Source organism: Ochotona curzoniae, unplaced genomic scaffold, assembly GCF_017591425.1.
Source record: "Ochotona curzoniae isolate NIBS_2020 unplaced genomic scaffold, NIBS_Ocur_1.0 scaffold_4701, whole genome shotgun sequence".
In the NCBI taxonomy this organism is placed as follows: domain Eukaryota; kingdom Metazoa; phylum Chordata; class Mammalia; order Lagomorpha; family Ochotonidae; genus Ochotona; species Ochotona curzoniae.
In genome coordinates, this window is record NW_024467122.1 from 34,176,799 (window position 1) to 34,199,209 (window position 22,411).

General features: G+C 44.6%; 1 pseudogene; it reads right to left on the reverse strand.

The window, feature by feature from the left end:
- Positions 1-18,319: 18,319 nt before the first annotated feature.
- On the reverse strand, positions 18,320-18,791 carry LOC121148317 (annotated as a pseudogene).
- Between the last annotated feature and the right edge of the window lie 3,620 nt (positions 18,792-22,411).

Sequence of the window (22,411 nt, forward strand, 5' to 3'; positions counted from 1 at the left end):
CAGTTTGGTTTACATGAGAATCTAGTCTGGGGGGATTCTAGTCCAGGAGTGTAGCCCCAACTTATGGGTCATGGATGACCCAGGACAATCACTGGGGTGGTAAAGGGAGCGGCTTCCCATGGTGTCATCTTTGCTGTCACCAGCACCATTGCTATAGAACATTCTGAGTTCTCGACCCTGAGGCCACATTGTCTCTCAAAAAGAGTGTCACCCAAGGCTCTTGAAGCTCTGTGCTGTATTTCAGTAGACAAATAGCTGTGACATTGACTGGGCTTGAGAATGTCAGTCAGCCAGCACTTGGGTGGTATCCATTTCATCGATTTGGAAGGCTTGTTAGACACGGAGGCTCATCAGTTAGATGACTTGATACTAGGGTACAACCTGGAGTGGTAAGCACTAGGATCCATTGAAATTGAATCTAACATGTCTCCCTGAACATATGCTGGAGTTTTTTGTTTTATTTTGTTTTATTTATGATTTTTATTTGAAAAGCAGATTTTACAGAGAGGGGGAGGCACAGAACATCTTCCATCTGCTAGTCCACTCCTCAAATGGTCTCAACAGCCTGAGCTGAGCCAGTGCAAAGCTAGGAACCAGGAGCTTCTGCCAGGTCTCCCATGTGGGTGTATAGTCCCAAGGAATTGAGCCATCATTCACTGCTTTCTCAGGCCACAGAGCAAAGAGCTAGATGGGAGGTGGAGCAGTTGGGTTGCAAATCAGCATCCACATGTGATGTTGGTGCTACAGGGCAGAGGATTAGCCTGTGTGCTGCTGTACTAGTGTGCATTCTGCAGTTTAGTCTTTATTTGTGAAGTGTTGAAAGGGTGAGAACATGAATCCTGTGTGATGACTCGATAACTCCTCACCTTACAAGTGCCAGAATTGCGTATTGGTACTGGTTCGTGTCCCAGCTGTTCCACTTCCCATCCAGCTCCCTGCTTTTAGCCTGGGAAGGCAGTGGAGCATGGCTTAAGACCTTGGGACCCTATGCCCACCTGGGAGACCCAGAAGAAGTCCTGGCTTCTGGCTTTGGGTCAGCTTAGCTCCAGCTGCTACAGCCATTTGGGGCATGAACCAGCAGATGGAAGATCTTTCTGTCTCTCCATCTCGCTGTAAATGTGATCTTCCTTTCCAATAAGATATATATATAGTTGTTGTTGTTGTTGTTGTTAAAGGGTGGAACCCAATACAATTTGGAGGTTGGAGCCTTAAGGGGAAGGGATTCGGTTTTAGATAAAGTCATTAGGATGGAGCCTGCAGCACTGGGTCCTCCAGCCTTTATAAGAAGAGTGACCAGGCAGTTACGGGGGCCTGCATGCTCTTGACTCTTGCCATGAGATGCCCTGTGCCACTTCTGAGACTATGTCAGCAAGAAGGCCATCACCAGGTGGCTCCTCCAGATCCATGAACCAAAATCAACCTGGTTTCTTTCTAAAGTGACCTGCCCCAGGTGTGTCATTATTATATGGGAAACGGCCCTATCATTCAGGTATGCTTGGGTGACTTTCCATCCTCTGAACCAGAACACGTTAGCACGTGGCTCCCACATGTTGGCTCAGTTCCAACCAGAAACGGGCATAACTGCTGCTGTGCTGGGTCATAGGCAGCTTTCCTAATGCAGATGTGACTGGTCTAGTGTTTCCCTCAGACCTGTTGTGGCTGTGGGTCGATAAGTGGACTCCAGCGTGCTGACACCTTCTGTTAATTGTTTCAAATCTAGCATGTGTACCAGCGGGGTGTTTGTGGAGATACCCAGCTTCAGGTTTGCCAGCCCCAGCAGCGATACCAACCAGAGGGCACAGGGAGCTGAGATGAGCCTGTGCACATGTTTTCAGTGAGTTCTCTGTGTTCTGGGATATCGGTGGTAATTGCGTCACTCCTGCTATCCTCAGATGACTGTCAGTGGTGACCCCATGCTTCTGCTCAGCCTTCAGCGTATCTCAGGTCCAGAGGTACTTGAAGGAACTCTGCTGCTTAACATTAGCCTTCTCAAATTCAGTGGTTTTCAGTTGGTCCCACCCCATTTTTAGCACAATGCTAGAATGGCCAGCACTGTAGCATAGTGAGTTAAGCTGCTGCCTGCAGTACTAGCATCTCCTAAGGAGGCCAGTTCAAGTCCTGGCTTTTCTACTCCTGATCCAGCTCCTGGGAAAACAGCAGAGGATGACCTAGCTTGGGTTACTGTACCCACATGGGAAACTCAGAAGAAGCTCCTGGCTTCTGGTCTGGCCCAATCCTGGTTGTTGGTACCATTTGGAGAATAAGCTGGGAAATGAAAGATATTTCTCTCTCTGTTTCTGTCTCTTCCTTTCTCTATAGCTCTTTCAAAATAAATAAATAAATATTTAAAAGACCCTTCCTCTCAGCCACATTTAAATTTTACATGTGTTCTCTGACTTTGCCCGTTAGCTTAGTTATTTTTATCCAGCTCTGATGGAAATGTCTGGTTGGTTTATATTCTGTCTAGTGTTATGAATTGCAAACAGCGAGAGGGTAGGGGTTTGACTCTATTTGGTTTTTCTGGTGTAGCCCCAGCATTGTGAATACTATTTGGCATAAGGTTGGTCTTCATATAAGTATTTGAATGAACAAATGAATAGGTTCCAAATGTGTTTCTTTAAAATACGTTTAAAGTCATCAAACCTATTGAAAAGTTATGGCATGGATGAAGAGGTTGTTTGTTTTTTTTTTTTTTTCTTTTTCTTTTTCTCCACAGCAGTTCTCTCAGCTCTTTTGAAACTAGTGTTTATCAGTCTTTAAAAACTGACATCTTGGGCAGGGGGAATGTACTGTTACATTTCTTGGAAGTAATTAAGAAAATTACTGTTTGTGTCCTGTCAGTCTGGGGGGAACATCACAACCAGTGTCCTATTTTTAAGCTGTGGCCCCTGATCTTTTTAATGAGGTTTGGAAATGACCCAATAGAAGGAGGAGGACAAACTGAGTGTGGTTGGGAAGTACCTAAAGGGAGGTTATTAGAATGAACTTAATGTAAGAATGTAACAAACTTAATGGTAAGAATAAAATACTTTGCAATTCGTTGTGGCTAAGATGTAAAAATAGACCATCCTAGCATGATATAGAAACTTATAGACAAAATATAGTTACAAACGAATTTGTATGGTAAACCCAATACAAGCAGGATTTGTTAAGAAAAGTATTTAACATTAGAAAGTATTTAACATTAAAAGACACAATGAGAAAGCATTAAGGAAGTGTTGGGATGAGAGTAGAACATTAGAGAGCAGGCTTAATGTGTTGGACAGAAGTTACAAAATCCTCACAAAACTACACTTAGTCGGTGCTGTTTGAACCACAAAAAGAGAGATGGGAGAGGAAGAGGAAAGTAATGAAAGGGAGGAGAAAGAAAAAAAATGATGAGTTTATACCTTTTATAAAGCCAAAGTTATAACATAAAATGCAGACGCTGGAATTTGTCTCTTGAAAAGTAGATCTGCAGTGCCGTGTCATGGCTGTACACAGCTGTCAGCAGCAAATGAGAGTCAACTAGGAGCTGCCTACGTCCCCTCGGCCCTCCTGGTCCAAAGCGAGGAGTCAGGAGTTTCTTCTGGGACTCCCACGCAGGTGCAGGGTCCCAGGGCTTTGGGCCGTCCTCCGCTGCTTTCCCAGGCCACAAGCAGGGAGCTGGATGGAAGTGCAGCAGCCAGGACACAAACCGATGCCATGTGGGACCCTGGAGCATGCAAGGTGAGGATTTAGTCACTGAGCTATTGCCCCAGGCCTTGAAGAGCTCTTTCTTTTGTCTCTCTCTTTCTGTCACTCTGCCTTTTAAATAAATTAAATCATTTTAAAAGAAACATGATTTTTAAAAAGCCAAGAGAACAATTAGTTTTTGCATTGTGCTACTTAAGGCAAAATGAGTAGCCTCTAAGATTATGGGGGGATTTTTTTCTCTCCGTAAGAGAAGCATTTATTGGTATTATGAAAAAAGATTGATAGAGAAATAAACTACCAAGGAAACGTATATTTCCTTGGTCAGTGTTTTTTTTTAATTTTTTTTTTAATTTTTTTAAATTATATTTTTGACAGTCTTTACATAGGTTGGTCAGTGTTTGTCTGTTTGTTCAAAGATGTTTGCCAACATGTCCTCAAGTCTTAACAATTTTAGTAAGTCTCATTTTTGCTCCTCAGAAGCACTTGCCTTTTACCTAGTGATACAGACTCAACTAATAACAAATATTCAGCATGGCAGGTGTTTTTTTTTAAGATGTATTTGTTTTATTTAAAAGACTGATTCACAGAAAGAGAAGGAGAGAGATCTTCCATTTGTTGGTTCATTCTCCAAGTGGCCACAATGGCCTGAGCTGAGCTGATCCAGGGCCAGGAGTTAGGAACTTCCTCCAGATCTCCCCCATGGGTGCAGGGTTCCCAGGAGTTGGACGTGCTGCTTTCCCAGACCATAAGCAGGGAGCTGGATCCGAAGTGGAGCAGCTGGGACTGGAACCAGGGCTCAGTGGGCTGCCTGTACTACAGCTGGAGGCTGAACATGCTGTGGCACCACGCTGACGCCGGTCTAATTGGGGAATGTATAGAAGGGAAGGGCATTGTGATCTGCTTGGAGGTTTTACATTTTTTTTTAAATAGGCGTTTGAGTGCCTGGGATGACTCTAGTGAGTCACTTCGCAGGGTCTTCCCCAGCTCAGTGCTCCAGAGATCCTCTGCTGAAGCTGAGCACTTTCTGTGGCCAGTGCTACACAGACAGCCCCAACAAGGAGTCCAGCAGTCCGGGTGCCTCTGGGCTTGGGCTTGGGAAATTGGTTTACAGCGGGGTTTGCATTTGTTTGTCCAATGAGGGTCTTAGGAGGTGTAGGCTGACACCTGCATGTCTGTGCTGATGCACTCCCTGGAGGGGCTGTCTCCAGGGACCTGTGTCACAGAGATGGGCCCTAGGGTGTTAGCCGTGGACCCTGGTTAGGTGCACAGGACATGTGTGTATTTGTTGGGTGACAGTACTGTGTGCCCCGTACTATGACAGCAAATGGTCTTATTTGAAGCCAGAATATAAACAATTTGAGGACTCTTAAAATTGTAAATGGTGTTACCTGTGTCCTCTCCTTTTTATTGGTATAAATCAGAATTTTCCTAGGTAGAGTCCGTTAGTCCCCAGATGCTCTTAAGGAAAGAGGGAAATTGTGTGATGCCAAAGGTCCGGGAAGTGAAGGATGTGATAAGCCGCATTTCTTCTCCAGCAGTGTCTCTAACGTTGCTGTTTGATAGGTCAATTTTCCTAACTTAAAAATGTTCTAATATGTAGCATATATTAAGAATTGGGGCTCTGTAATCACCTGGAGGTATCAGGATGTGGCAGGAACTGGATGAGTATTTTGAGAAGACTTTAATTTGCTAGTCAGAGGTGTGGGCAAAATTGAGCACCATCGCAAGCGACACAGCTGTCTTGAAGAGAGGGAGGGTAAAGGGGGGGGAGGGTCAAAGGGGTGAAGTGTCCTCTCGGCAGAAGGCAGAGCCTTCTGGCAAGTGGCAGCTGCTTCCAGAACATGGTGACAAGTTGGTTTTGATTGCTGCTGTTTTTCTCTCCTCTCTCTTTCTTTCTTTTTTAAGATTTATTTTATTTATTTGAAGGGCAGAGTTACAAAGACAGAGAGATCTTCCATCTGCTGGTCCACTCCTCAAATGGCTGCAATGGCCAGGACTGGGCATGGCCAGGGCCAGGAGCTTCCTCTGGGCCTCCCGTTGCTGGTGGCAGGGGCTCTCGCCCTTGGGCTGTCCTCTGTTACCCTTCCCGGCCCCCTAGCAGGGAGCTGGATCAGAAGCAAAGCAGTCAGGACGTCACTGGTGCTTGTATGGGATCCTGGTGTCTAGGCGGTGGCTTTACCTGCCACGCCACAATGCCGGTGCCCTCCTGGCCCCTTGGCAAGTGCAGTGGGAGGCTCAATCTGTGTAGTCTCCAAAGCACAGAGCAAGCTGGAGAGCCGACCCGGAGGGGCAGGTGCAGGTCCAGCATGTGATTGAGAATCGAATATGCTGGCGAAGCGAACCAGCTTGGCACGCTTATAGCTTTTAGACCATCACTGGAAAAGAGTATATGAGCTACCTGTGTGTAACTTGTATCCCAACTAAGTGGTTTTTCACTTTTTTTTCTTTTACTCCTACTTTGGGAAACAGGGATTGACAAAAGACTCATCTTCTACAGTGAATATTTCTGAATTTTATAAATAGTAGAAACATATTTCTCCCAGTTCTGGCATGGGAAAAGGAACCTGCTTAGCTGGGGTGTGAAGACAGCTCGTTTCCTAGCCCAGAGCTCTTGACTACTTCATTTGCCTTTGTTGTTGTTTGAAAAGCAAAGAGACAGACATTTTCTGTTCACTGGTTCACTTTCCAAGATGGTGTAGCAGCCAGTGCTGAGTCAGACTGAGGCCAAGAGCAGGGTACTCCATCTGGGTCTCTCATTTGGGTCACAGCGGCCGTCTTTGGCACTTTACCAGGAAGCAAACGGCAGAGGAGCAGCTGGGATTTGAACCTGCACTCAGATGTGTGCTGCTAATGTTGCACAGAGCGGCTTCATGCACTGTGCCACAGTGAGAGCTCCTCCCCATGGTGTGCGATGCATGTACCCACTGTGGAGTGGCTATGTTTGGCTGTTCAACATGTGCATTGCCTGGCTCTTACAGTAAAAGCACTCTACTCTCAGCCCTTTTCTTATGTACATGGATTATTCTTAATGATCATCAACGTGCTCAATAGACCTTGCTCTCTCTCTCTCTAAACGGTAATTTTGTGTCCTTTGACCAATATCTCTCCTCTCCCTCAACACCTTCCAGTCCCCTTATTGTGGAAGAAAATTGGGGTGCCATTGCATCTCACTAGTGGGAAGTAATAAGAGGTTTTCCAGTTGCCATTTATATGACCTCATTTCAGCCTAGACTGTTATTACTGCTTAGAATTGTCCCATGTTCAAAAACCACAGCAAAGCCAAAGCAAGAGACCTGGTATTTGGATGATGATAGCAGAGTCCTCTGACGGCCTGAGAAGCCACTCTTCCCCGCCTCCACTGTGATGGCACTGGGGTCGGCTACCTGGTGAAGCAAACGATGTGTCCCAGCTTGCAGTGGGGCTTTTTGGAAAGCAGAAACTCTTCCTTTTACATTTTTCTTCTGGCTAAATGTGAACACAAACATGATGATCAGAAGGCCACAGAATGAAAGGAACTTGGGATCCTGAAATAAGGAATGGAGAAAAGCTGCTGGCCGAGTCAAACACCTGTTCTCAACTAGTATAGAAACAGGAAATAAACTCTTATTGTGTCCATGCCACAGCATGTTTCTGTTTATTTGCTTCACTTGTTTACTTAGGGTACCCAAATGAGTATATGTCACTTTAAACCTTAATCTCAAACATTTACTTTTTATATATTTCAATCTCCTTTGTGCTAATAGGGTAAGCACGTATTTTTATACCTAGAGATTATTAATACATAACTTCCATAGATTAGTCACAGAGGTTCATTAACTTGTTAAAAATATTTCTTGATCATTAGGAAAATTGGTTGTAAACAATTTGTGGAATCATTCTTTTGGGGAAGACTATTATCCATTGATTCCTTCCATAGATATTCACTTAGAGCTTGGCTGTGTACTTCAGGGACAGAAGTCACGGAGAACACTGGAGAGCAAGAAAAATTTAATATGTAAGTTGGTATGATGTTTCATCATCATGAGAATAGCATCCTATGAGAGAGAGAGAGAAACAGAAAAAGAATGAGACATGTTCTACCCACTGGTTCATTCCCCATAACATCCAGGTTGAAGCCAGGAGCTTTGAACTCTGTCCATGGACCCCAGTGCTTGAATCATCAGCTTCCCGGGATGTTGATCAGCAGGCAGCTGAAGTGGAAGTGGAAGAGTGGGATACCATAATGTCGGTTTCATATCCACTTAACCTCTGAGCCCAATGCCTGCCCCTCGGAGAAAGTCTGGGAGCACCTCTAGAAAGATTTCAAGACAATTTTTCATTACAGATATTCTGGCCCGACTTTTACAACTTGAATCTAGAAATGTTTCAAAAAAGACTTACTTAGAAGAGTTACAGAAAGACACACACACACACACACACACACACACACACAGAGAGAGAGAGACAGAGAGAGAGAGAGAGAGATCTTCCATCTGCTGAAGGTGGTCAAAATAGTAGAACTGGGCTGGTCTGAAACTGGGAGCCAAGAGCTTGTTCTGGCTTTCCTACATGGTGCAGGGGCCATGGACTTGAATCAGGCCCTCTGATGTCAAAATTCTAACTAGGTCTTACCTGTTCCACAGAAGCTTACCCTAATAATAAATGTTTATGTAAATTTTCTTCTATTTCATTGGCTGTGGGGAATTCTGTAAGTGCTAGAAGTTCTGTCTAGTCAGCTGTGGTATCCATGAAGGCTAAAATCACAGTTAGTTGAAACAACATGTACTTTAGACATTCAAGTTCTAAAGTGTGATACTTACTTTGCTTTATTTATAATAGCAAAACTGAAAATGACCTTGTAAAAATTTCAAAATATATGTGGAAAAGAGAATAGGCCAAGTTATTTATTCTGTCAAGTAACTTATATACTATATCAAATATGTGTATATGAAGCAAAGGATATTTACTGCAGCACATTTACAATCGCAGAAGAATGGAAATATCCTATGTGAACATCGGTATGGAACTGAGAAAATACATATTCCTGCTATGGGAACTCATGCAGCTATGAACAATAAAGTTTCCATGTGCTGATATGTAATGAATTCACAGGGAAAAGAGCAAGATGGAGGGCAGAGTGTGTAGGGCGTGAGAGCTAACTGCTCTGAGGCGTGCTGCTCTGCATACAAACCCACAGGCGCTGTGCAAGGCCTGGTGCACCTCCAGACACAGAACCCATCATGTTTGCCTCTGGGAGAGGTGAGACGTTACTCACTTTTAATTTTTATGATCTCTTCTATATTATGTTTATGTGTGTTCTTATTTAAAATTTCATCAACTTTTTTGAGAGCTAAAAACGGAGAAAGACCCCATCTGCTGGTTTACTCTTCAAATGAACAACGGCTGAAGTCAAGAAACCCCAATCGAGGTCTCCCACACAGGAGGCAGGAACCCCGCTGGGCCGTGAACGCTGTGAGTGGTCTGTATCCAGGGGAAGCTGGGGCCGGGAGTGGATCGGAGTGCTGGACCCACACTCTAGTGTGGGATGTGGACATCTTTGTGAGCATCTGAGTTGCCGGAATCAAACCCAGTCTCTTGTTTTTTAAACTTTAAAAACAAGGAAAGGAACTGCTTCATTCAGTTAGCTGTCATCAGAGAGAGAGAGCCTGGAAGCCCTCCACACAAAGCTTGATTTGTCCAGATGCAGGCTTGGAAACACTGACAGAGAAGATGGGCACACCTATGATGTGATCCAGGAAGGACAGGACCTCTCTAATTCTGACTGGTTTTGGTCCCAAATGAGCCAGTTGAAAAAGAAGAAAATGCATGCAGACTGGATCTTCTCTCAAGAAATCTCTGACACACTCAGACTCTGAAAGGATACGAATGAAAGATGAAGAGAAGACCTGAGGTCAAGAACATGAGTTGGAGAATGATGCAGAACCACACCCAGGGTGTCGGGCAGAGGTGTGACGACCCTCGTGAACGTCTTACGGACAGTGACTCACTCCCGTTGGTGGAGCACATCCTATGGACCGAGCTTTGTAGGGGTCATCTCCTTGGGCCCTTTTGACAGTTCCATGAAGTAGATTCAGTTATTGCCTAATGGGAAGGAAATATGAAGAGGCCAAATAATTAGTCTAGGATAATGTCACCGGAAGGAAAAGGGCTGGTGTTACTTTTCATTAGTATGTTATTCTTCCTATAGTTGCCAACAATTATCCCAACAGATGGAATTGATGGTCCTACTCTAGCAAAGGAAAATTTTAATGAGGTTAAAGGAAAAGTTCTTCCTTAATTTTTTTTTTTGTTTATTAGAAAAAGTAAGATATTGACATTGAATTTAGGGAGAGTAACACACAGTTGCTCTTGGGGATCTTGGGCTGAACTCCATCTATGTAGAGATAAGGTATGGGAAAGATGGTGGATTTGCTGGCTGTTGCAACTAGCTAGACCACATGTGGTCTTTCCGTAGCACCCGGTGTGGAGCAGACATTCAGCCTAGCATTTAAGGTACTCGTTCTCATACCCGGGATCCTGCATCCGAGTACCTGGGATATGACTCCTGCTTCCTGCTAATGCAAGCCCTGGGACTCAGTGGGCGCATTGCAGGCAGTTGGCTTCCTCCACCTGAAGGGAGACCTGGGTTGAGTTTCCAGCTCCATTATTTAGCCCTTTGGCTGTCAGGATCATTTGAGGAGTTGGACAAGCTCCCTGTGTTATTTGTCTCGGCTCTCTTTCTTCCCTCCTAGAAGGACATAACCTAAAAGTCTGGAACTTTTATAAATGAAAAGGTAAGGTATCAGTAACATTAAAGAAAAATCGGATAGTTCTCTAACTACTCACATTTTTTCATGTGATTGCCAAATAATGTTTGTACGAGTATTTGCATTTTATTGCAATTGTAATACATATGTTACTTTGCATTTTCCTTTCCCACATGCCACCCATCATCATCTTAATGATTATTTTTGGAGACTGAATAATTTTGTGATTTACTATACAAAATTATTTGGATATTTAGCCTATTTGCGTTTTTTTTCTTCCATTATAGGAAAATATCTTTTTAACTGATTGAGAGTCTAACTTTTCTGTACAAGATGGATTCCAGTTTTCCAAAACTCGGTGCAGGCTGTTTTTATAATTTTTTGGAGCCATTGGGATAAAAAGGGAATGGCAGAACGTGTCTACTGTGCTGCTGCTTAACTGCCCGGCGGTTTTTCTGCCAGTGATTTGTACTGTGTTTCAGCAAAGAAACCTGAGGTCAATGGCCAACATCCCGGGGGTTGCTTTAATAGACAGAGTCCAAACCATGGCCGTAGTTCAGTGAAAGCAGCGGTGTGGGCTTCTGTAGGTTAGAGTCACAGCAGCAGTAAAGGGGGCCATGAGGAGGCAGTGAAGAAGAGCTAAGGTGTCTTTAACATTCGTCAATTCCAATCAGTAAATCACAGCAACCGAAATCATTTTACTGTTTGAGCCAATTCAAGCTGACCATGATTTTGCCAGAAGCCTCAGCCTGTCTTTCCTTTCTGGTAACCTTGATGCCTTCTTTCTGAGTCAGTTGAGTGGTCACCATCTTTGTGACGCATCACAAGCCGGTTGTGTTTGCTCTTCTTGCTCTTCTCCCAACGTGCCTAGCGCTGAGCCCTGGTCTGTTTTTTGGGGATATGCTATGAGCTCCTCGGAGCCACGTCTTTGTCTTGTTCATCATTCTGGCATCTGATCATTTTTTTTCAAGTGTAATCACTGCTTATGGGATGCGTTACAGAGTGAACAATTAGGATGTCTTCTCCATTTGTACTTTTCCCAATAACTTAAATATCCAGAAATGTGCCTGTGTTTAGTTTACAGCATGCACATATGCACGTACACCCCCCGCCCCCCGCACCACAAACGAGAGCTGGCCAGAGACTGCTCTATATGATTCATCCTGTCCTACTGAAGGGTGGGCAGCAAGAGGACAGCTGAGAGTGGGCATGGGAGAGCTCACATCAGCACCTAAGATCCAGCACCACAGGAAAGCGCCCCTGTTTAGGCATCTTATTTTATATATACGGGATCCTCTTTATTTTCTAAAGTAGTGATTCACTTCTCACAGTCTCCATATCACTATCAAAGCTGAGACATATGTTTATTCATCATACCCCTCACAGAGCCAAAGTGTTCGAAATGGCTTATGGAGCTATAAGGGGAAGGACGTGAGTGTGTGGGGTGACAGGAAGGAGGTCCCGTCATCTAGAGGCGTCCTTAGCTTTATTGCCAGCTTTCTGGCTTTTTCTTGCTTTAACTCCTTTATTCACTTTTCATTTAAATTGCTAAGTCTGCCGTTATATCTAGACATCTATTTTCATACTGAGGAACACACTTGCCCCAGTTCTGCCCATGCAGCTTCATTTCAGAATCAGGTTTCCTTTTCTCAGGTTGGCAGCCTTAGTCACTGTCTCTTCCTTCCCAAACGCACATTCAAAGTTCTGCTCTCCTCCTGGCCTAACAAACTTACAGTCCTTGTCACTTTAGCTTTTTCGTTTCTCTGCTCTTAAAAGGAGTACTGCTGATTGTCTGAAAGCCTTGCACGGCCAAGCTGCCAGCTGGAACTGGCAGTGTCAAGGCCTCTGGTTAGAGACTTAGATGTTTTGCAGTGTGTCTGTCAGGATACAAGGAAACTACCACTCGCTTGGGAGAGGACAGTCCTCTAAGGTGCACTGTTGTGCCACCTGTCTTTACAAGTTCCTAATGGTACGCCAGAGGCTTCCCAAATAGGCCAGTGTGAAATTCTCTCCTAACACAATAGGATCTTTACAGGCAGTCTGGCTTTCGGGCAGCAGTGAATGTTGTAGTTCCGCTTTAAGCATGGGAGATGTGCTTCACAATGCCAGCAGGTGCTGAAACCACAGAGTACCAAAACCTTGATGTGCAGTGTTTTTCACATTATACACATAACTGTGATGAAGTTGAATTTATGAATGAGACCCAGGACACAATTAACAATAGCTAATAGTAAAAATAGAGCAGTTAATAAAATCACCAGCATCACTACTCTTGCACCCTGGAGTCATTACTAAGTAGAACAGAGGTTACTGGAACAAAGGTTACTGGCAATAGAGACAGCTACTAAGTCACTAACTGCCATACACAGCATTGATATGCTAGACAAAGGGATGATGCTTGTTTCGACTTAGGTGGACTGAGATGGCACATCATTTCATTCCTTTTAAAAAATGGATATGAGAGGTAGAAGTAGGGAGCACTCCGTCTGCTGTCTGCAACAGTCAGACTTGTGCCAGGCAGAAACTGAGAGCTAGGCCCTCAATCCAGGGGTGTCCTGAGGGCAGCGTGCAAACAGCACTTCTGACTCTGAGTACACATTAGCAGGAAGCTGGAATGGCTAATGCGGCCAGGACTTGGGGCTAAGCACTCTGGTGTGGGATGGAGCTGTCCCCACTAGCTTCTTAAGCACCGTATCAAATGCCTGCCTTTGGCAGCACAGGATTTTATCATACTTCATAGGATAGTGCACAATCGAGGTTGGCACCATGGTTTGTAGAGTAAGCCTCCTGTAGCACTAGCACCTTCCATGGAAACCAGTTCATATACCAGTTGTTCACTTCCCACGCATCTTCCTGCTTGTGGCATGAGAAAGCAGCAAAGGATGACTCAAGGCTTGGGGCCTCTGCATCCATGTGGGAGACCCTGGGGAAGCTCCTGGTTCCTGGATTCAGATCTGGCTATTGTGGGTTTTTGGGGAGTGAACCAGTGAGTTGAAGATCTCTGTTTTTGTAACTCTGCCGTTCAAATAAAAATAAAATCGACCTTAAAAAAGAAGAATGATGCACAATTTAAAAACTCATGGATTATTTCTGGAATTCTCCGTTTAATATATTCAGATCAAGTTGCTATGGGTAACTGAAACCTCAGAAAGCAGAATAGTGAATAAAGAAATATGACTGGACTTTCTAAATTGCAACTGAAGAGATGTAATGTCAGTTTTTCTCGAAAGTGCAGAATGATTCATTGAAAGGACAGATTTGGGGTTGGATCTGTGGTATAGTGGTGAAGTTGCCGCTCGGGACATGCACATTCCGTTTCCAAGTGCCTGCTTCAAGTGCTGTCCACTTTGCTTCCTGTCCAGTTTCGTTGGAAGTATCTGATGGTGACTGAAGCACCCAGGCCCTGCTGCCATCTGGGAGACTGGGATGGAGCTCCAGGCTCCTGACCTTGGCCTGACCCAACCCTGGCTGTTGCCAGCGTTTAAAGGGAAGAACCAACAGGTGGAAGATCTCTCTCTCTCTCTCTGTTTCCTTCTGTCCATCTGCCTTTCAAATAAAATAAAAACAGAGATTTTTTTTTTAAAAAGAAAGAACCCACGATTTTTTTTTTGAACACAGAAGGAAACTGTGTGAAGTCCAAAAATTTATCACATCAGATCAATTTGCTTATTTTTTGGATAGGATTAGTAAAGTGTATTTAAGAGGAGTGTCATATATTTTTGTTATTTTTCAAGATGTTGACTGATGTAACATGCTTTGAAATAATTTGGAGAGAAAGAGGGTAGATACTAATAAACTAATGACTCAAGATTGCTGAGCAAATGCATGAAAAATACTGGTTAATGGATCAAGTATAGTTTGAGGGGAGTTCTTTAATAACAGTTTATGGAACGCAACATCTGTTCCAGTCAGCATTCATCTGAAATGCATCCCAGATGTTGGCTGCCTTGTGATGCTTATGGGCCATCATGCTTGCTTGGTAGTACAATACCTCTTGAGCCGGAGTGTCTGTGCAGGGGAGTGGTTACAGATGGGGCACATACACTCCATGGATGCTCTTCAGCCTCGACAAAAGTGAATCCTGTCGCTTCTGGCAAAACCAATGAGCCTGAACTACGTTATGGGAAGTGAAGTAAGTCAAGCTCCAGACTGGATTCAGCATCACCTCACTTTATGTGGAAACAGAGTAGGAAGGTGATTACCAGAACCTGGGAGAGATACTTGTCCAAGGACAGAATGGTTCAGTGAGACAGGAGGGGCAAGTTCAAGAGAGCTTTGATGCACTGTGGGGACAACATTAAACGCCAACATGTTATGTAATTGAAAATTGCTAAGCGAGACTTGCCATAATCAGAAAGGATGTGAGATGGTACGCCTAGTAATTAGCTTGGTCTAGCCACTCTGTGATACACGCATAGGAACATGTTCTGTAACTTCAGAGGGTTAGCCAAGGAAGAGGAGCTTGCAAAAATCAACAAAACTGTGTCCGAGATGTCAAAGAACTTTAGCCTGGGTGCACGGGAAGGTGACAACTAGAAGTACCTGGAAATGTTTCCTGTGGAACTAATTGATGAGGGCGTGGGACTGGAATGCATGGCTGAAGAAGAGGTGAGAACAAAGGCACCTGAAGAAGAAAACTCTTTAGGGAGACACCCAGTGATTGTTGACGTTGCTGATCTCAACAGGCTCTGGAAAAAGGTTAAACACGTAGACTCTTGGTGCCCACATGGTGGCTCCACCAGCTAATCCTCCACCTGCTAGTGCTGGGATTCCACGTAGATGCTGGTTCAAATCTCGGCTACAGTACTTCTTCCAGCTCTCTGCTTATGGTCTGGGGAAAGAGCAGAGAACGGCCCACGTCCTTGGGACTCCACACCCACGTGAGAGACCAGGAAGAAGCTCCTGACTTCAAGCTTCAGATCTGCTCAGCTCCAGCTACTGTGGCCATTTAGGGAGGGAACCAACAGATGGAAGATCTTTCTATCTGACTCTCCTTTTCTCTGTAAGTCTGCCTTCCAAATAAAGTAAGTCTTTATAAATTTTTTTTTAAAATATCATGAAGTTTAAAAAATTATAGTATGCCGTTTTACCTTTATTGAAGAAATAAAATTTAAAAATGAACAATGTAGTTGAAGTGCATAGTGTGCATGCTCTGTGCCGTGGTGGATAGGCATGTCCTTGACCTTCACGTTCACACCCACACTGACTCGCCCAGTGGGACCTCAGTGCTGTAATCTCTCTTTGTGGTTCAGTCTCTTGTTTGAATATAGGCTGAAACTGACTGTTACCGTTGCCTGCAGCAGCTGGGCAGTAACACCACACAGGTTTACAGCAACAGGAAGGACCCCACAGCCTTGGCATGGGGGTGGACATCTACAGATGCACCACAGTGGTGCTGGTGCGACAAAGAAACCACAGGATGCCACCTTCCTTGGAAGGCTTTCCTGTCATTCCCTGAGGCATGGCTTTTTTTTTTTTTTTTAATCAAGTCAGCTGTAGCCTCCCCTAAATATGTACAGTGTTTCCTTGTTATTTTTTTTTAAACCCACTCTTGGGTTTATAAGAAATAGCCTACTACCAGCATCCTATATGGATATTGATTTATATCCTGGCTGCTCCACTTCCCACTCAGCTCCCTGCTTGTGGCCTGGGAAAGCAGGAGAGGATGGGCTGACGCCTTAGGACTCTGCACCTGCGTGAAAGATCTGGAAGAGGCTCTTGGCTCCTGGTGTCAGCTCAGCTCAGCTCTGGCCATTGCAGGCACTTGGGGAGTGAATCCACAGATGGAAGGTCTTTCTCTCTGTATCTCCTCTCTGTAAATATGCCTTTTCAATAGAAATAAATCAATCTTTTTTTATAAATTCATTTTTTTAGAAATTTGGAAAAATTTTAGAAATTTTTTGTAGAAATTCTTTGTTCTGAGTTACAATTAGCTTGTAGGTAGGTTTTATGTGTTAAAAATGCCTTCTGTCGGGCTAGCATTGTGGCCTTGCAGGTTCAACCACTTCCTATGAGTCCAGCATCCCATATGGGCACCAGTTCAGATCGTGGCTGCTCCACTTTTAATCTAGCTCCCTGCTAATGTGCCTGGGAAGGCCAAAAAAAAAAAAAAAAATGGCCCAAGTCCTTTGGTTCCTGACTCCTGGTTTAGCATGACCCAGCCCAACCTCGGCCGTTACAGCCGTTTGGGTAGTCAACCAGCACTTGCGATCTCTCTCTGTCTTATAAATAAAATAAATCTCAGAAAAATTCCTTCTAAGATTTTGTGCCTTTAACTTATTATGTTGTTTGAACGAATGTCCTTACTTTTAGTATACTCAGGTTCATCAATTCCTTCCCTTTTGATTGTTCAGTGTGCATCTCATTTAAGGCATTTTTTATTCTGAGTCACAGGATATTCTTTACTTGCTCTGGAAAGTTCTGCAGTTTTGGGTTTCATGTTGAAGTCATTGCTCCGTAATCCCAGGCTTTGTTGAGGGTCGTTATCTATTCCTGTTGCAGCCTTGTGTGCTGGGGATCCTTTCGTCACTGTGTGCGGGGTGCTTGTGCCCTAAGTCAGTTGATGTGGATTCTGGGGTCTCTCTAAGCTTGCTGTTGTGTTAGATATTTGTGTCTCACCCTGGTCTCTGAGCGCACCACATTGTAGCAGATCTTGTTCTATACAGTTAGGTCCCCCAGCCGAGTTCTGGCAGCCCTGGGTCTCCTCGACTGTTCCTTCATCTGAGTTTTAGAATCAGCTTTTCAGGTTCCATAAAAATAACACCCAAACAAACAAGCCTCTGTTCATATTTTGTTTGGAATTGCAGGCTCTGCTAAATTTGCACCATCATCAACCTTCATGCCTTCATTTCCTTCTAACCCAACTTGGAACTCCGTGTAATCGCTTCCTTGCAAACACGCTTGCAGCTCCCTCGCCCCCTCTCTCTCTTTGTACTTGTGCCACATAGTTGCTTACTCTGTGCCTGTACACAATCAGCTAAAATTGCTGGAAAAACCAAATAACTGTATTGGATGGTTTCATTTAAAACTTATAACCATCAGTTCCAGAGCTGGCTAACTGTTCTATTACCCTGATTTTTCAAAATTACCCCATCCTTGCGCTCTTGTTTCTCAGTCCTTCTACTCATTTCCCTCCCTTCCTGACTGACAGCTGGCGCTCTGGCTTCACACTTCATTGGGGAACTCAGAGCCATGAGAGAAACCCTTTTCTTATCCTGGAAATTCGCCTACCCCATCACTGCCTGGGCTTTCTGCTCTCCCTGCTGTCCCCCAAGATGAGCTCGCTGTTCCTGTGAGAGGCGGGCTCCTTCTTTTGTGTTCTGGAACTCATCTCCTCTCATTTTTTTTTCAGGATGTCTCCCCTTGCATTCTGTCTGTTCTACACTGTCTATTTTTCACTTTCCACTGACTAATTTCCGTCAGCGTAAAATCAGGCTATGTTATCAAGCCAACCAACCAGCAGAAGCTTGCAGGCTGCTTTCTTTCAGCTCCTGTGCCAGGAGAGGCAGTCCAGGGGGTGGCGATGGGCCTCAGCTGTGTTGCTAGATGCGTTGGGTTCCCGGAGAGAGATCACCACTACATGATGGTCTTGCACACACTCTCCATTCTGGATAATAGCCACTAGTTACACTTATGGTTACATTTAAATGAACAAAAAGTTTAAAAATTAAAATTTTATTCTGTGTTTGGATTAGGCATGTTTCAGGTATGCCTGGCGACTACTGTAGTCAGTGGCACAGATACTGAGTCTTTCCATGCCTGCAGAAAGTTCAATTGAACACTACAGATCTGGGACAGACCTGGATCATTGTCTATCACATCTCATGTCATAGTGCTCACTGCTTTGGGGCAAGTTGACTTCTCTAATCACTGCTTATCTTTTCTTTCTTCCCATTTTAATTTATTTATCTTCAATAGTTTTAAATTCTTGAGGGATACAGCATCACTCGGATTCTGTGTCCACTGGCCTTCGCAGGCAGGTTGCTTTGGAACTTGGCACGCACCATGCCACTCTTTCTGTGAGCATGCGTTCTCTCTCCCCGATGACTCTGGTTTTGTTAGGTTTACTGCCAGGAGTCGCTGTGCTGTTCTTTGCTTTGTACATGTAGGCACACCTGTTGCCCAAGTAGAATTTAGTTTCATCCCGGCATAAACGCCTTTCATTTTTAGCAGCGCCATGTGCTCCCTTTGGTTCCTGAGACCTCGATTGTACTCAGCAAAAATGGCCTTGCACCACAGCCTTCCTGACACTAGAAGTCCTTCTAGAAGTCCTGTTCCCAGCAGGTATCCACAGGCTCCAAGATGGCGGAAAGAGGGCGTATCTTTTCTTATCAAAATTGAAGTTATGTGGCAGCAAGTTATACTCACCATTTGATTCCCACTCCCAGAACAGTGCAAAAGGCCATTGGGATCAACAAATATGTGTTTAGTGGTGGCCAACCAGACGTTAGAAAGCTTGGATCTGGGAGGAGAAGCAGTTACCTAGTAGTCACTTCTTGCTTTTCCCTGTTGCTGCACAGTAGCTGTGCTACACTGACTGTGAGGGACACGGTGGCTACTGTTTGTGATGTTGATGGGCTTTAGGAAGAAGGAAAAAGCAGCTGTGTGGAGAGACTGGGCAACAGGGCCTGGTCTTTACATGCTGCAGTAGCTGTGGGATATTATGAATCAGGCTACATCCAGATTTGAATATTGGAAAGTTTAACAATTAGGGAACACATGTGAAACACTGCTGAACGTTGCAGACTTTGTGTGTGGGTTCCGTTGCTTTGAAGTGGGCTGCTTCACATGCTCGAGAATGCTCATGGCAATATTGCTTATGATAGCAAACAAGTGGGGGAAACTTCAGTGGTGTCCAAAATGAGAATAAGTGAAGGCATTTGAAGAATTATACAACGGAGCACAGTGGAACAGTAAAATGAGCAGATGGTACCTCAAATTTGTCCATGTGAATAGATATTAAAAACTCAGCAGTGAGTTGAAAAGAAAAATTACTAGACAAATAAACATGGTACAAGCATCGATAGGAAATTTAAAAGCACAAAGAGTAACATTTATGACTACATATGTAAATAATTAAAGTTTTTTTTTTTTAACATTTATTGGAAAGGCCAGCATCAGAGAGAGGAAGACATTACCACACACATACACACATCCCATCTGCTGGTTAACTCCCGAATTGCCACAGCAGCCAGTCTGCCGCAGACTGGGCTAAGTCTGCTCTGTGGGTGACTGGGAGCCAGGCATCTGGTCCACCTTCTGTTGCTTTCTCTAAGTGTATTAGCAGGGAACTGAATTGGAAACAGCAGGAACACAGTGCCCATCACAAGTAACTAAAGTACTTTTTAAAAAGATTTATTTATTTTTATTGGAATGTCAGGTGTACAGAAAGAAGCAGAGACAGAGAGGAATATCTTCCATCCACTGGTTCACTCCACAAGCAGCTGCAAGTGTTGCTGAGCTGATCTGAAGCCAGGAGCCTCTTTGAGGTCTCCCATGCGGGTGCAGGATCCCAAGGCTTTGGGCTGTGCTTGAGTGCTTTTCCAGGCCACAAGCAGGGAGCTGGATGGGAAGCAAGGCCATCGGGCTTAGAACCAGCACCCATATGAGATCCCAATGCGTGCAAGGTGAGGACTTCAGCCGCTAGGCCCCGCAAGTAATTAAATTTTAAACAGACTGATAGTAAGGACCCATCTATCTCTAGTTCAAGGGACAAGGAAGGAGATCAGGAAATAGATTTGAGTAATATTTACTTGGAATCTTCTAGTAGCTTCATAGTTTCAGGTCCTATATTGAGGTTGTTGGCCCATGTAACGTTAGTTTGTAGAGTGAGGGTCCGGAGCCCGCCTGCTCTTCTGCCTGTGGCTGTCCAGTGGAGAGGCTCTTCTTTCTCCACTGATGGCTTGGGTACTTTCCTCAAACATCCGTTGTCCATAGAAACTTCAATTCATTTCTGACATTCGAGTCCGTTAGCGTTAGCGTAGATCTGCTTAAGGTTGTTACAACTCTGAAGTTATACAACCCAAAAGATCACAGCATGTGACGTACTACACACAGAGCTGGAGCCCACGAGGCTGGAAACTCCAGATAGGCAGCACGCAGGGGATGGGGAGGGGGCTGAGGGGGAGGGTGGGGGGCACGACCACTGCCTGATGTAAGCAGCTTACGCCGTGTGCATCCGTTGAAATAACACGTGGCACCCCATAAAGGGATTTAAGCATTACGTGGTAATGAAAAACTTAGATAAGGAAACGTGTGGAATCCAACCTAATACTATATTGACACCTAAAAAGATGTTTGTTGTTATTCTCTAAGGTTAGCTGTGTATTCGAAACATTTTGTAGTTGCAAATTACAAAAAGAAAAAAAGCTGTATCTATACCAAGTCATAGCATGCCACATTATTCAAGCCTACTTTGCATTTTTTAACGCATTTATTTATGATTAGAAGGGATCTTTGAGAAATGTGTTTTTATTTATCGGAAGGGCAAAGTGTCAAGAGAGAAAAGCAGAGAAGGATGTCCATCTTCGATCCACTGGGTCATTACTCAACTGCTCACGACAAGCAGGGCTGAGCCAGGCCAAAGCCCTAAGCTGGGGGTGCCGTCTGGTCTCCCCTGTGCGTGAAGGGACCCAGGTACTTGACTCCTCCTTCGATGTCCCCCGGGGTGTGCGTCAGCTGGAAGCTGGCTCAGAAGCAGAGGCGGTACTTAATCCCATCCAGGGTGTGGGTCTCCCAGGCCAGAGCTTAACTTGCTGTGTCACGGCACCTGCTTCCTCAGTGGTATTTCTTAAGAGCCAGCTGTGTTCTTTCTGGCTATTGAGATTCCAGGAGAGGATATATCTATGTGTCTTGTTTCCCAGAAATAAGTCCGTTGTTTTCAATTGAAATTAGAATGTGTCCTCGCATTAGCAAATTTAAGCCATGGATGAAAGCATATATGATTTTGTATCAAACTAGGAAATTGCTTAGGTTCCAGAGAAGCCTAAAAATCCAAGTCTGTTGGAGAAGACCTGCTTCAGGAAGGCTAGGATGAAGGGTGAGTTTGTGCAGAGAGAAGACCAGTGTGTTCCAGGCGGGGGTGGGGTGGGGGGCGGGGAAGAGCACAGCAGGAAGGCAGGTTTGAAAAAGATCAGAAGAAGGCATTCTGTAGAATGAGGAATTCTTGTTTGTTTTTCTTTTTGGAGAGAAAAATGCAGCAGTTAGGGTGTCAGACAGTGTGGCGGAGGGAGGGGAAGGCAGTGCTGCGTGAGGCGGTGGGAGCAGCATGGTTACTTGGATGTTGTTGATTTACTGATGCGAACCGGATACCCGAGGGAGAAGGACGAAGGGAAGTCTGTGGAAAGAGAGGAGTCAGCTACGCATTTGTTTCAGCTGTCTGGCAATTAGAAGATGAGGGCCTGGAGAGAGGTGACAGAAATAAGCATGTGAGAAAGAAAGAACAGGCCGAGTAAGCAGGATTGGCCACATGGTACAGAGAAAGCAAAAGTAATTGGTGTGGAGGTCCCCTAGCACTGGAATAATACAGCCTGAAATCCCAGTCACATCTTTCCCCCTCCCCCTAAGTGTATGTGCTGTGGTTTTTGTATCAGAAAGCACATGGAATTTAGAAGACAAAAGACTAAGGAAAGTAAAAGAACAAAGAGCTTTTGACTGCCCATGAAGTGGCTGACGGGAACTGGAAATTTGCAAGGGCAAGCTGGTTTGGTGGAGAATATAATAAGTTCAGCGTGGAAGATGGAAAAGTCTGAGCTGACAGTGGACCCTTCCAGTGTAGATGGCGTGAGCACTGCTGGAGAGCTGGTGGCTTCGGTTCTCAGAAGCTGAAGTGCTGAAAGTCATCAGCGCAGACGGGCGACTCGATGCTTAAAACAGCAAGTTCCCAGAAAGAAGGGAAGACCCAGAGCAGAGCGGAGAGTCATGGGGCATGCCCACCCTCCAGCTGCGGGCTTCTCACTTGGTGAAGGGGAAGTGGCTTGAAGGAGAGCAAT